Source organism: Ovis aries, chromosome 14 (assembly GCF_016772045.2).
Source record: "Ovis aries strain OAR_USU_Benz2616 breed Rambouillet chromosome 14, ARS-UI_Ramb_v3.0, whole genome shotgun sequence".
NCBI lineage: Eukaryota > Metazoa > Chordata > Mammalia > Artiodactyla > Bovidae > Ovis > Ovis aries.
Window position 1 is genome coordinate 7,783,044 of NC_056067.1, and position 15,899 is coordinate 7,798,942.

A 15,899-nucleotide genomic window follows, 5' to 3' on the forward strand; every position below is an offset into this window, starting at 1 on the left:
GGTTCCTCCATGGTGTGGCAGGTGTCAGAATTTCTCTCCTTTTTGTGGTTGGACAACATTTCTGAAATACATTTTTTAAAGGTTTATTTGTTTTGTTTTTGGCTGTGCTCGGGTCTGGGTCGTTGCGTGCGGGCTTTCTCTAGCTGTGGCGAGCAGGGCTCCTCTTTGTTGCCGTGTGTGAACGTTTCAGTGCAGTGGCTTCTTGTGAAGCACGTGGGCTTCAGAAGCTGCAGTGTGCGGGCTCAGTGGTTGTGGGACACGGGCTTAGTTACTCTGCGGCATGTGGGGTCCTCCCAGGCCAGGGTCGAACCTGTGTCCTTTGCATTGCAAGGCGGCTTCCTAACCACTGGACCCCCAGGGGAGCCCTGGATGATGTCCATGTTATGTCTAGACCACGTTTTGCTGATCCCCTCATTCATCAGCGGCCACTTGGGTTGCTTCTGCATCTTGGCTCATTGTGAATAATACTGCTAATGCTGCTGTGCAAATATCTGTTCTTAATCCTGTTTTGATTTTCTGGGGTGTATACTTAGAAGTGGAATGGCCAGGACATATGGTATTGATTTTTTCTCTTTTTTGAGGAGTTGCCCAAAGTCTTGAGGTGTTCATTCAGACCCAGTCACTGGGAAGGCCCCTCTAGCTGTACTGACGACAGAGGGCGGACTCAGGAGGAGTCTGACGAGGTGGATACCAGCCCTGACTCTGCCCCCACCAGGGCTGTGGCCTTGGGCAGGTCCCTTGCACTCTGCGCCTCAGTTTCCTCCGCTGTAACATGGGAGGTGCGGCGCTGCCTCATGGGCTGGGATGGTGGCTAGAGGATTCACTGGGAACGGTGCCTGGCACCCCGGAAGTGCTAGTAACCGCCCTCTCTGGTTACTGGTGCGTCTGTGCGCTTGCTGAGATCCAGTCCTGCAGGCTCACTGCTTCCGCAGCACTGCACCAGCCTGGTTCCTCCGTGGAGCATCCCTGGGGGGGATGCTCTGTCTTCCCCCAGGACTCAGGTTTCTTTTTCCCCGTTTCCAGGTTCCTGGCTTCTCTCTTCATCTGGAGGGAGTCCCTGTCTCCCTGACCGTGGCTTAACCCTTTGAAGACAAAAGCCAGAAAGCAGTGCCTTGGACCACGTGTGGGAAGGCCTGAGCCAGGACCAGAGGGGACACTGCACTGATGAACGCAGGCCCTGGTGCAGGTGAGGAGGAGCCCTCTTCTCTTTCCTTTCACCTGGACCGTATCCTTCTCCATGCCTGGGTCCAGTCGGAGCCCTGAGTCTAGGAGAGGACGAGGGATCTGGGAGGATGAATGAAGACAGGCCACAGCCAGGGTGGCAGGGACGGGAAGAGGCGCTCGGGACATGAAAGGAGCACTGGTTTGGAGCCTCATCCTGAGGAGCATTAGCTGGGGGGCTCGGGTGGTGGGCAGCGGCTGGGCAGGGAGAGGAGGCGGTAAGGGCCTGGACAGTCCCACCTGTGCTGGAGGCTAAGCTGGCATGAGGGCGCTGCCCGGCCAGCAGGCCTGCACTGGGTCCCCCTCACAGCCCTGCTGACCTGCGTGATTCCAGGAGGAAGGAACGGCCAGACCTGGCAGGCTGAGGACTTTGGTCCTTGGAGACCTTGCCTGGGAGTTGACTCAGGGAAGCCAGGTCCTGGGGACCCCCCTGTGAGTTTGCCGCCTTCACCTGTAGTAGGGAGGAACAGAGGAGCCTCTGGAGCACCCTGCCGCCTCTTCCCCCGTTGCTTTCCTTGGCATTCCCTCTCCTCTCCGTTTGTCTTTGCCTTTCACCTCCTCTCGGGTGGGAGGTACTTTGGAAATTCCCAAGCAGTGCATCCAGTTTATCTGCATCGAGGACCTGGTAAGAAGTGAGCACTCAGGACTGGCTTCAGTGAGTGGCTCTTTGCACAGCCCTCTGGCAGATCTCACTAATGGGGACCCCTCCTCCTCCACACACTTTTCACTAGCTTTGTCAAAGCCAGGCCTGTCTTAAATACTTGCAGAAATCCCCAAAGGGGATTACTAATACAAAGCAGGTATTACTAATACGTGCTCTGGGGTAGTAAATAGAATATGCCATGAAGATTAAGCAGGATAATACGTAGAAGCTGCCTAGTTACTGCATTGTAGTTTTTTTTAAATTATTTTAAAAAATATTTATGTGTAAAAGGGGAATGTTTTTTAAAAAATGTTTATTGAACACCTACTCTATCCCAGATATACTGCAGCACGTGGACTCTGCTCTGAGAGTTGAGCTGACTTTCCAACCTGGCTCAGCAGTGTTGACGCCCCGTCAAGGTCATCTCGCCGGAGGAGCAAAGAGTCAGCTCTGCGTCCTCAGGCAGAATGCCTGGCCTCTCTGAGTCCCTGTTTCCTGATCTGTAAAAGCAAGGCCGGAAAACCCCGCTCCCGCTTCTCATGGGTTGGGGGTCAGTCTTGGCAAAAGTTGGAAGGTACTGTCCCACCAAGCAGGGAGGTGGGCATCCAGGGGAGACCAGCCTGTCCTGAGCCTGTAACTGGAGCACCTGCCCTCAGGCTCCTGAAGCCACGTCTGCAAGCTCAGAGCACACCCCTCAAGGACACTAAGATGGGGCTCTCCTCCGGAGTTCCAGCCTGTCTGGAAAAGAATGTTCCTCCGAGTCCATGGAAAGACAATCATTCCCCTGGTCCCCTGGGTGAAGGCGTGGTGATGCCCTGAGTCATCCCAGTGCTACCCTGACTCCAGAGTGGTCCATGGAGTTTGTTTCCATGGAGACCAGGAAAGGAGACAGCAATTCTGGGAGGAAAGGTGAGCTTTTGTTTAAGGTTTCAGAGGTTGAGGAGGGTGGTGCTCAGGTGAGTGGTGGAGCCCCCGTTGTTCCATCAGGGTGAAGTGTCGGGTGGCCAAGTCCAGGACAGTTGGGGAGGCCAGGTGGATGGCAGCTTTGTCTCTGGAGGGCCCAGCAGATAACTCAATGCCGCCTGTCCTGCCTTTCAGACAGAGCTCGGTGGGGTGGGCATGATGGGCCGTGTTCTTCCCATCTGCATTATTACTGCCTGCGTTCAGCATGCTTTGTGTAAGTCACCAGCCTTAGTGATTGTAAGATTATCGCCTTTAATGCTCACAGCAAAACTGTGAGGCAGTTGCTATTGCCATCCCCATTTTACAGATGATGAAACTGAGGCACAGAAGGGTTTGCACCTCCTTGGGTGTTGCGCCCAAGTTTACACAGGGGAGGAGCAGAGCCTGAAGTCCAGCCCAGGTCATCTGAAGCCAGGGCTGGTGACCATGCCGTACACTGCCATGGGCCGGAGGAGGGACAAGCAGAGAGCTGAGGCAGGGAAAGAGGGAAGGTAAGTCCTAGCACCTAGGTCTCACCCGAATCTCTTGTTAATACTGGTGTTGAAGAGTCACCGACTTCATGAGGGGGTGTCATGGCTCTCATAAATGAGGCACTGGGAGCGCGGGGAGGCTCAGTGAGTCCCCCAAGCAAGGGAGCTGCAATCTGATCCAGATGTGTGGCTTGTTCAGTGACCCCCCTGCCCCCATCCCGCCACTTTGTCTTGCTTCTTTGGCCATCTGTACCAAATCTGATCCTTCTTGGAAACCCTGGACCTAGGGCAGACACACCAGGAGTCTACACATGTTTTCTGAGATCACGTCCAAGATCCCAGGCACTTCCACTCACTGCCTCTTTGGGCGAGGAAGAGGAAGGGCGGCAGGAAGTGTAGTGGCCTCGTATCTTTGGTGCCTGGATGTTTCCCTGAGTCTGAACTCTGCTGAAATGGAGAGTTTTGAAATGACAGTCACTTGGAGTATTGCATCTTTACTTGTGTGGGAGTCAAAGGGAAAGGAAATCTCTAGGAGGGACCTGAATTGAAAATTCTGTCCACCCACCCATCCGTCCTTCCTTCCAGTTTCCAACCATCTATCACCCATCCACCCACTCACCCATCCTTCCATCTGTTCTCCCAGCCACCCACCTGTCCTTTCTTCCATCTATCCATCCATTCACCCACCCATCCATCATCACCCATCCACCCACTCACCCATCCTTCCATCTGACCTCCCAGCCACCCACCTGTCCTTTCTTCCATCTATCCCTCCTTTCACCCACCCATCCACTGACTCATTCACCCACTCACCCATCCTTCTATCCATCCATCCATCCATCCATCCACCCACCCTCCAACCCTCCTTCCTCCCACCCACACATTCATCCAACCAGTCACCCATCCTTCCACCCATGCACCCACGCACCCACCCGTCCACCCACTCACCCATCCTTCCATCTGTCCCCCACCCATCAGCCATCTATCCATCCCTTTACAAATCTTTATTAGTAATCCATTGCTTCTCGACTCCAAAACTTTGTGGTGCTAACAACAACAGTAGTTTATTGTCTCATGGTCTCTGAGAGTCAGGAATTCAGGAGCGGCTGTCTAGTTGGTGCCTGCTGTTGGTGAGAAGCCTCAGTCCCTCTCCCCGGGAACCTCTCCAGGGGCTCCTGGAGTGTCTTTACAATGTCGTGGCTGGGCCCGAGAGTGGCCCAAGGGAGCACACCAAAAGCCACCATGCCTTCATAACCCAGCCTCCCACATCACACACTGTCCCTCCCACGGGACTCTGCTAAGGCAGAGGCAGCCCTTGTTCCGTGTCGGGGGGCGGCATCATAAGGTCGTAAGTCCAGGAGACGGCGATCAGGAGGAGCCATCTTGGAGGCTGGCCACCACCGTCCATCTGTCCACCCATCCATCCGTCAAGTTGTGTTGAGATACAGTTCACATACCGTACCATTCACCCATTTGGAGTGTATATTCAGTGGCTTTTAGTGTATTCACGGGGTTGTAAAGCCATCACCACAGTCGATTTTAGAGCGTTTTTAATCACCCCAAACAGAGACCCCACACCCCTTGCAGGCACTCGTCATTTCCCCTTTTCCCCAACCACCTTCAGTCACCAATTCACCTTCTGTGTCTGTAGATTTGCTCAGTCTAGCTGTTTCATGCAAATGGAATCACACCCTAGGTGGTCTTTTATGACTGACCTTTCACTTTGCATGATGTTTTCAGGTTCGTTCGTGTTGTAGTATGTATCAGTGCTTAATTTCTTTTTTTTTGCTGAAAATATTCCATCATGTGGATATTCCACAATTTGTTTATCCATTCACTCGCTGATGGACATCTGAGTCGTTTCCACCTTTTGTCTGTTATGAATAATGCTGACATTAACGTCATGTACAGGTTTTTGTGTGAACATACATTTTCAGTTCTCTTGGGTATCCACCTGGGCGTGGAATTGCTGAGTCATATAGTAACTCTATTTTTAACCTTTTGAGGAACTGCCAGACTGTTTTCCAAAGCAGCTACACTATTTTACATTCCCACCATCTGTGTATGAGAGTTCTAATTGCTCCCTCTTCCTTACCAACACTTGTTATTGTCTTTTTTGCATCTGCAGTCCTAGTGGGTGTGAAGTGGTATCTCATGTGATTTCACTTTGCATTTCCCAAGTGGCTAACGATGAAGAGCATCTTTTCATGCTCTTATCAGCCATTTGTATATCTTCTTGGGAAAAATGTGTATTTGAATTTTTTTTTGCTCATTTTTAAATTGAGTTCAGTTCAGTTCAGTCGCTCAGTCGCATCCGACTCTTCTTGACCCATGGACCACAGCACACCAGGCCTCCATATCCATCACCAACTCCCGGAGTTTACTTAAACTCATCTCCATAGAGTTGGTGTTGCCATCCAACCATTGCCTCCTCTGTCATCCTCTTCTCCTGCCTTCAATCTTTTCCAGCATCAGGGTCTTTTCAAATGAGTCAGCTCTTCACATCAGATGGCCAAAGTATTGGAGTTTCAGCTTCAACATCAGTCCTTCCAATGAACACTCAGGACTGATCCCCTTTAGGATGGACTGGTTGGATCTCTTTGCAGTCCAAGGGACTCTCAGGAGTCTTCTCCAACACCGTAGTTCAAAAGCATAAATTCTTTGGCACTCAGCTTTCTTTATAGTCCAACTCTCGCATCCATACATGACCACTGGAAAAACCATAGCTTTGACTAGATGGACCTTTGTTGGCAAAGTAATATCTCTGCTTTTTAATATGCTGTCTAGGTTGGTCATAACTTTCCTTCCAAGGGGTAAGCGTCTTTTAATTTCATGGCTGCAATCACCATCTGCAGTGATTTTGGAACCAAAAAAAAAAAAAGTCTCTCACTGTTTCCATTGTTTTTCCATCTATTTGCCATGAAGTGATGGGACCGGATGCCATGATCTTAGTTTTCTGAATGTTGAGCTTTAAGCCAACTTTTTCACTCTCCTCTTTTACTTTCATCAAGAGGCTCTTTAGTTCTTCTTCACTTTCTGCCATAAGGGTGGTGCCATCTGCATATCTGTGGTTATTGATATTTCTCCCGGCAATCTTGATTCCAGCTTGTGCTTCTTCCAGCCCAGCATTTCTCATGATGTACTCTGCATATAAGTTAAATAAGCAGGGTGACAATATATAGCCTTGACATACTCCTTTCCCTATTTGGAACCAATCTGTTGTTCCATGTCCAGATCTAACTGTTGCTTCCTGACCTGCATACAGATTTCTCAAGAGGCAGGTCAGGTGGTCTAGTATTCCCATCTCTTGAAGAATTTTCCACAGTTTATTGTGATCCACACAGTCAAAGGCTTTGGCATAGTCAATAAAGCAGAAATAGATGTTTTCTGGAACTCTCTTGCTTTTTCGATGATCCAATTGATGTTGGTAATTTGATCTCTGGTTCCTCCTGCCTTGTTTAAAACCAGCTTGAACATCTGGAAGTTCATGGTTCATGTATTGCTGAAGTCTGGCTTGGAGAATTTTGAGCATTACTTTACTAGCATGTGAGATGAGTGCAATTGTGTGGTAGTTTGAGCATTCTTTGGCATTGCCTTTCTTTGGGATTGGAATGAAAACTGACCTTTTCCAGTCCTGTGGCCACTGCTGAGTTTTCCAAATTTGCTGGCATACTGAGTGCAGCACTATCACAGACTCATCTTTTAGGATTTGAAATAGCTCTATTGGAATTCCATCACCTCCGCTAGCTTTGCTCGTAGTGATGCTTTCTAAGGCCCACTTGACTTCACATTCCAGGATGTCTGGCTCTAGGTGAGTGATCACACCATTGTGATTATCTTGGTCATGAAGATCTTTTTTGTACAGTTCTTCTGTGTATTCTTGCCACCTCTTCTTAATATCTTCTGCTTCTGTTAGGTCATACCATTTCTGTCCTTTATCGAGCCCATCTTTGCATGAAATGTTCCCTTGGTATCTCTAATTTTCTTGAAGAGATCTCTAGTCTTTCCCATTCTGTTGTTTTCCTCTATTTCTTTGCACTGATCACTGAGGAACGCTTTCTTATCTCTCCTTGCTATTCTTTGGAACTCTGCATTCAAATGGGTCTATCTTTCTTTTTCTCCTTTGCTTTTTGCTTCTCTTCTTTTCTCAGCTGTTTGTAAGGCCTCCTCAGACAGCCATTTTGCTTTTTATATTTCTTTTCCATGGGGATGGTCTTGATCCCTGTCTGCTGTACAAAGTCATGAACCTCCATCCACAGTTCATCAGGTACGCTGTCTATCAGATCTAGGCCCTTAAATCTATTTCTCACTTCCACTGTATAATCATAAGGGATTTGATTTAGGTCATACCTGAATGGAATTGAAGTCTGAATTGGGCAATAAAGAGTTCATGATCTGAGCCACAGTCAGCTCCTGGTCTTGTTTTTGCTGACTGTGTAGAGCTTCTCCATCTTTGGCTGCAAATAATATAATCAGTCTGATTTTGGTGTTGACCATCTGATGGTGTCCATGTGTAGAGTCTTCTCCTGTGTTGTTGGAAGAGGGTGTTTACTATGACCTGTGCGTTCTCTTGGCAAAACTCTATTAGTCTTTGCCCTGCTTCATTCCATACTCCAAGGCCAAATTTGCCTGTTACTCTAGGTGTTTCTTGACTTCCTACTTTTGCATTCCAGTCCCTTATAATGAAAAGGACATCTATTTTGGGTGTTAGTTCTAAAAGGTCTTGTAGGTCTTCATAGAACTGTTTAACTTCAGCTTCTTCAGCGTTACTGGTCAGGGTATAGACTTGGAATACTGTGATATTGAATGGTTTGCCTTGGAAACGAACAGAGATTATCCTGTCGCTTTTGAGATTGCATTGGGTTATTGGTCTTATTATTATTGATACAAGATACAGATATATGATTTTCAGAGATCTTCTTCCATTCGGTGGGCTTCAGTTCTTTTTCACTATATCTTATTTTCTGACTATTGAAGTATACGTTCTCATGCTAAGATATTCAAAAGACAGAGAAATGTATAAAGAGGTGAAGAAATAACCATCCCAAGACCACTATGATTGGTATTTAATGATGCTTCCTTTTTTCTTTATCCTTTTAATCAATTATGTATTTATTTTCTGACAGGTAATATTTGCACAAGTAAATTCTAAAGGTTTAAAATAAGCCTCCTGCCCTGGGCCCCAGCCACCCAAACTCCTTCTAGGAACATTCACTGTTACCATGTTCTTGGTGATTTTTTTGGAGCTGGTTTATACATATAGACATATACATGTCAATTTCCCCTTAAAGCGCATAGCATATCAGCCTTCACACCCAGCACTTGTCCAGTCTTTTTTCTCCTTTCCTGTCTTCCAGCTCTACAGAGCTTTCCTTATATAGTTAGGAGTTATCCTGATGATACAGTGTATCCATTAGTTATAGGAGGTGGAGGACAAACCCAGTCCAACACCGAGGCGTTTATGGAAGGATAATAGGTGATTGCAGACTCCCTGGAAGGGCAGAGATCCAGGTCTGGAATCTACATGAGAGGAAGCAAAGCAAAACTAGGCATGGGCTGCCCCTGGCAGGGTCGGGCACAGACTGCACAGCTGATGCCCCTGGGCTCGGAGGCTCTAGCCTCTGGACCTGCTGCTGTTGAGCGCTGGGTGTCTTTGCTGCAGCCTTTGTCAGGTACGTGCCCTCTGACACCTGCTTCTCCCATCGCCAGCTGCTGAACACAAGCCTGGCGTTCAGAAGCCCTGCCTGGCTTCCACGGTCTTGGACGATTCTGCTCTGTCCCAGACTTCCAAGCCCCATCCAGTGAAGCAGACCCCTTGTACCAGTTATCTGTTGCTGCAAAACAAAGTCCCCATGGCTTGGAATCACAGTGCTCATTGCTCATCTGCCAGAGTCACTGTGGGTCAGGGATTTGGGAGAGGCAGGGCACTTCCGGCTTGGGCGGGGAGTCTCTCGTGCAACAGCAGGTGGGTGCTGATTTGCTTGGGGACCATCTCAAAGGCTGCTTCACTCTCATATCTGGCGCTGGGCTGAGGAGACTGAGGCTGGGAGAGTGGAGCTGGGGCGGCTGGAGCTCCCGGGCATCTCGGTGCAGTCTCTGCAGACTTTCCAGCATGGTAAGTTCAGAGGCGCTGGTCTTCTTAAGTCAGATTGGGGCTCCTAAGGTGTGTGTCCTGAGCTGGGCAGCAGCTTCACACATTGTCCCTGCTGCGCCCTTCTATTGGGTTGCAGTTACAAAGATTGGCCAGGTTCCAGGGAAGGGGAGCTGGACGCCACCTCTCAGAGGAGAAAAGCCAGGTCACCTTGTGGAAGAGCAGGTGTGATGGGAAACACAGTCGCCCCCAGGTGGCTTCTGGGTAACCTCCATCTCCCGGGAAGGCAGTGTAGCCACCAGGGCTTACCCTGCAGTGGGGGTCTCACCCTCACCCCCTGTGGTTGTCTCACCCTCACCCCCTGTGGTTGTCTTCTCAGCCACGAGCTGAGCTCTCTGGTCATTCCAGCTCCCCGGGAAGCTGATGGCAAGCCCTGTTCTCTCCATCCGGCTTGTGACCTCATGTGCTAGGTTGAGTAGGGTCCATCCCAAATCCACATCCACCGGGAACCTCAGAAGGTCACTGCATTAAGAAGCAGGGTCTTTGCCTGTGTAATCAAGCTCAGATGAGATCACATTGAGTTGGGGTGAGCCCTAAATCGGGTGGCTGGTGTCCTTACGGAAAGAAGAGAGGAGGGACCTCCCTGGTGGTCCAGTGGTGAAGACTCCACACTCCCAGTGCAGGATGCCCGTGTTCAAAACCTGGTCAGAGCCAGATGCCATATGCCGTCACTCATGTTGCAGCTAAGGCCCGGCACAGCCAAAATAAATAAATATTGGAAAAAAGAGAGAGAGGACACAGAGGAAAGATAGTGTACAGACCCAGACTCACAGGGAGAAGCCACGTGGCAACAGAGGCTCAGGCTGCAGGGATGCGTCCAGCTGCCCAGGACACCGAGGGCGGCCGTGGCAGGGACTGAGAGAGGCTCAGCCCAGATCCACCCCCAGCGCCTGCAGGAGGAACCACCTGCAGACACCGTAATTCCGGACTCCTGGCTCCTGAACGATTAGAGAACGCATTCCTGTTGTTTTAAGCTCCCCGGTTAGAGGTTTGTTACGGCAAACCCAGGAGACCTATGCAGTTGACAGTGACATTTTGGTCCCCTGACAAATTGAGGGTCTGGCCGGCTGGTTGGCGGCTGAATTCCGACCTGATGCAAAGGCTCAGAACGCGCAGGAATGAGGCCTGGGGACACTGTGCAGGGTGGCCGAAGGAGGTCACGGTCCAGGAGACACGAGGGCGGTGCCGGCTCTGTGGACGGGCAGGACTCATGAGTCACTAGTGTGTGTTTGCTCGCTCCGGTCTCTTATATTCTAACCGTGAAAATCCAGCTTGGCCTTCCCAGGTGCGTCCTGCGTCTCCCGCCTCTGGAGCAGCCCGGCTTCTGTCAACACAGGCGCTGTTTACAGTGGCCGCGGCTGTGACCTTCAGGGCCGGGAGGACGGCTGCCCTGGTGGAGTCAGGCTCTGCTTCCACGCTCACACTCGGGGCCTCGTTATTCTCCAAAATACTGAGGAATGGAGACCCACCCCGGGGCTTGAAGGAGGGCTCCCACGTCCTGAGCTCCCGGTGTGACCCTCGGAGGCAATGGGGCGTCTTCCTCTTGGAGCCGCTTCTCCTGTGCAGGTTGGCTCAGACGTTGCCTCCCCTGAGGGGCCCCTGTGTGCCTCATCTAACACCACCCTCACCTCCCCTGTTTTATTCATCTGCCCTCACCCCAAGGTCATCTGCAGTGACCTTGTTGCTGTGTTTCCTTGTTTTTATTTATTTCTTTATATTTTTTGGCTGCCCCCTGGGGCATGTGGGAATCTCAGTTCCACGACTGGGACTTGAACCTGTGGCCCTGTGTTGGAAGCGTTCCTCATGCCTCTTCAAGAATCTCCTATCAGTAGGACCCTGGCTCTGTGGGGGACGGATTGACTACAAACAGCACAGTGGAATTTGTAGGGTTGGGAGTGGAGTGGGGTTGTTTTATTGTCGGTTGTGGTGGAGTTATAGGACTTAATGAAGTTGCCCAAACTCACAGAACTCTGTACCCAAAAGGATGAATTTTACTGAATGTAAATAGTAGTACTTTACTTGAAAAAAAAAAATGTTTACAAGTGATAAGGCCAAGGGTGAGGCCAAGAATAATTAATGCAGGTTTGGGGAAGAAATGGGAAGCGAGGATCCGGAAGTCTTCCTGGAGGTGGTGGTCCTCACACTGAGACTAGAGAAAGTGTTTGTTGAACTTGAACCGGGAGGAGAGGAGAGAGGGCGGGATTTCAGGCAGAGGAACAGCAGGAGTAACACAGTTCTGCAGAAGCTGAAGGCTGGATGCGCCCGGAGGGGAAGGCAGGCCTGGCTCCATTCCTGCAGGGCCAGCTCAGTCTTGCTCAGGCATTTGGACTTCAGAGTGACCTCGTTGGCTTCTGGTTTGGAAAACTCACCATGGAGCAGGAGGGTGGGATGAGGGAGCCAGGCTAAAGGCGGGAGGGCTGGTCCAGATGTTCTTTGCCTAACAGTGTACATCCTTGACTGAGGCATTTTGTCATTTTGTCGCTCCCAGACATTAAGCAAGCACGTGCCACTTCACCAGTAGAATGCAAGAGGCACAGGGCAGTTTCAGCCTGTTCTTGTCTCCCCAGCTTCTGTTAACAGTGTTGGCAGGTGGCAAGTGCTTGGCTAATATCTGTTGAGTGACAGAGTGGGCTTTCATTGAGCAGAGTGCATTGGAGATTCATCCTTGATCTCACGTCTAGCAGTGTTTTCTTCTCTTTTATCCAAGGGTGCTGTTTCCATGTATGAACGTTTGTTTATCCCTTCACCAGCTGAAAGACCTTAGTGCTGTTTCCAGTTATTGGTTATACAGTGTTAGTCACTCAGTGATGTCCGACTCTTTGTGATCCCATGGACTGTAGCCCACCAGGCTTCTCTGTCCGTGGGATTCTCCAGGCAAGAAGAGTGGAGTGGGTTGCCATTTCCTTCTCCACGGGATCGTCCCAACCCAAGGATCGAACTTGGGTCTCCTGCATTATAGGCAGATTTTTTTACCATCTGAATCACCAGGGTGGCGCATGCTGCTGTAAACATTAGGGTACAGATCTTCGCATGATTGTATGTTTTCGTTTCTCTTGGGTAAATACCTAGATGTGGGATTGCTATGTGATAGTAAGTGTGTACTTCACTTGTTAGAATGAACTGCCTAGCTGTCTTCTGAAGAGGCTGCACCATTCTGCACTCCCGTCACTGGCTCCGCGATGTGTTTCTTCCTTGTTGTTTCAGCAGAATGCGCTGATGTACACGCTAGAGGGTGCAGAGTAGTCATGACTGGGGTGGCTAACTTGCAGATTCCCCAGGCCCTACCCTCGAGGCATCCCTGGGTGTGTCTTAGACCTCCCTGAGAGCCCCCAGGAGAAGCAGGAGTCTTTTGTAGGGGCAGAAAGAACCCCAGATCTTGACGCAGGCACTCGGTTTCAGTGTCCAGCTCTGCCGCTAGCTTCTGGGTCACCTCTGTGAATCATCCGTCGCCTCCGAGCCTCAGTTTCCTCATTAGTAAAATAGATGTGAAAATCACTGAGCTTCCTAGTTTGCTGTGAGGGCTTAATGCGTTACTGTGTGAAGGGGCCTGGTTCTAGGTAGGTATTCAATAAATGTTACCGATTTTGGTCAACTGCAAAGATTTTAAATGCTTCCTGCTCCCTTTAGCTAACGGCCTTATATTTTAATGTTTTTATTGATGCGTGGCATAAGGAAGAAAGTGCCCTGAAGACAAGTGTACAGTTCAGTGAATTCTCACACGTAGAACTCATCCGTGACGCCAACGCCCCACCAAAACGGGACGTGACCACATCCCTGGGGCTCCCCTCAGTTCACGCTCATCAACCGCCTTCCAGACTGACCTCTCCTGGACCTGTGACTGTAACGGCCTTGATTGTGAAACAGTTTTGTTTTTCTAGTATAGCTAAGATGTGCTCAGTGAAGCTTATGTTGAAAACACGGAAGGCAGAAGCATAGAGACAGCCTGTTAACATATTGAACAGCCTTTTAAAATGCTAATTTTTAATTGAGATCTAACATAAGATTGCACAGGTTGTAAGCATAAGGCCCAATATATTTTCACTGGGTGACCACCTCACGTTAATCACCAAATTGAAATTGAGAACAATACGGCAAGAACCGCTGTTCCAAGGAGATTGATCAGCTTTGCCCAAACAGCCTTGTTAATCTTATTTATAGTTTTTGATAATTTATTTTATTGAAAGATAGTTGATTTACAATGTTGCATTAACTTCTGCTGCGCAGCAAATTCACTTAGTTATACCTGCATATACACCTAAGTGTATATATATATTCATACATATATAAACACACACACACACATTCTCTGTTCCACATTCTTTACCATTTGGCCTAGAGCAGGATATTGAATTTAGTTCCCTCTGCCACACAGTAGGACCTTGTTGCTTATCCCTCCAATAGATAATAGTGGGCATCTCCTAACCCCAGCTCTCACTCCATCCCTACCCCCGGCTCCTCCTAGGCAATGACAAGTCTGCTCTCTGTGTCCATGAGTCTGTCTCTTAAATAAGTTTGTTGGTGTCCTGTTTCATTTTTTATTATTATTTTTGATATTATTTTATGTATGTGACTGTTACGGGTCTAACTGCAGCATGTAGTATCTTTAGTTTCGCCACGTGGGATCTAGTTCCCTGACCAGGGATTGGACCTGAGCCCCCGCATTGGGAGCGTGGAGACTTAGCTGCTGGACCACCAAGGAAGTCCCCTGTTTGTACCATATTTTGGGTTCCACAATGTAAGCGATATCATACGATATTTGTCTTTGTCTGTCTGACTTCACTTCACTTAGTATGATAATCTCTAGGTCCAACCGTGTTGCTGACAATGGCATCATTTCATCCTTTTTTGTGGTTGAGTAATATTCCATCGTGCGTGTGTACCACGTCTTTATCCATTCATCTGCCTGTCGATGGTTGTTTCCATATCTTGGTTATTGTGACTAGTGCTGCTACGAACATAGGGGTGCATGTATCTTTTTGGATTAGTTTTGTCTGGATATATGCCCAGGAGTGGGATTGCTGGATCATATGATAATTCTAATTTTAGTTTTTTGAGGAACCTCCATACTGTTTTCCACAGTGGCTGCACCAACTTACACTCCCACCAACAGTGTAGGAGGGTTCCCTTTTCTCCATGCCCTCTCCAGCATTTGTTATTTGTTGACTTTTAAATAATGGCTGTTCTGACTGGTGAGGTGGTCCCTCATTGTAGTTTTGATTTGCATCTCTCTGATAATGAAGTGTTGAGCATATTTTCATGTGCCTGTCGGCCATCTGTATGTCTTCTTTGGAGAAATGTCTATTTAGGTCTCCTGCCTATTTTTTGAGAAGCCCAAATTAAAACTACAGTAACAGAGGCTTTTCCACGCAGCCCTCGATTTGAATAGCAGACTCCTACAACTCAATAGCAAAAAACAAGCAAACAAAACCCAAACAACCAGCTTTAAAAATGGGTAAAACATGACAGCAATGATAAATCCATAGGAAAATTTGAAGGTGATGGGTATTTATTGCCTTGAATGCGCTGACGGTTTCAGAGGGGTATGCAGAAGTCCAAATTCATCAGACTGTATACTTTGATTGTGTACAGGTGGTTTTTTTTTTGTATACTAATTATACCTCAATAAAGCTGGGAAAAAACGAGGTGTGTGGGTCTAACCACTCCCATGCAGAAGCTTCTGTGTCGGGCCTGACCCTGACCAGGTCTGGAAGCCAGTTCTGGGTGGTACTTCCTCTCAGAGTCCTGCTACCCAGCAGCTGAGACTCAGCTTGTCCCCAGGGGACATGCACTTCTCTGAACAATATCAGGAAAGGAAGCCAAACTCAAAGCCTCTCAGGGGTTTTCTGGCTGTTTTTGGCTGTGGGGGTGGAAGGAGGAGGCTGGCAAGGCGCTGGGGCAGGGCAGTGGGCCTTGGCCTGGCCGCTGCAGTGACTGGCAGGGCAAGGAGGGCCAGGTTCAGAAGACCTACTCTCTAATAATGATTATTATGTGAGCAACTGCTGCTTTATTGAAGGCTGTGTTGTGCTAAGCTGTGTTAGCCATTCATTTTTTAAACAGCCTTCTAAGGTAGGGTTTTTTTTTTTTTCCCCAATAGCTTTATTAAGACATAATTCACATCACATACAGTTCACCCATCTAAAGCCTACAGTTCAGTGGCCTTTAGTATCTTCACAGAGCTGTTCAGCCATTATCACAATCTATTTTAGAATATTTTCATCCCTCCACAGAGAAACCCTGTACCCCTTCCAAGAGCCCCCATGTCCCCCCCCAGTCCCAGGCAACTACTAATATACTTTCTATCCCTGTTCTTGGTATCCCAAAAGTAGATTGAATGATGGGGAAATTGAAGGTTCAGAGAGGGTAACTGACCAGCTTAAGGTCACACAGCTAAGGAAGTGGCCTTGGAATTTGAACCCAGATCCCCATGTCCTCCAGATCCACGCTTTCTCAC

The 15,899-nt window shown here is 48.8% G+C and overlaps 1 long non-coding RNA gene across 1 annotated transcript; it reads left to right on the forward strand.

Annotated features, from left to right (window-relative positions):
- Window positions 1-1,023: 1,023 nt before the first annotated feature.
- LOC132657723 (uncharacterized) lies at window positions 1,024-6,161 on the forward strand. The gene is made up of 3 exons (XR_009596270.1): window positions 1,024-1,186; window positions 2,203-2,773; window positions 3,135-6,161. It is a non-coding gene; the product is annotated as an uncharacterized LOC132657723 (long non-coding RNA).
- The last annotated feature ends 9,738 nt before the right edge of the window (window positions 6,162-15,899 follow it).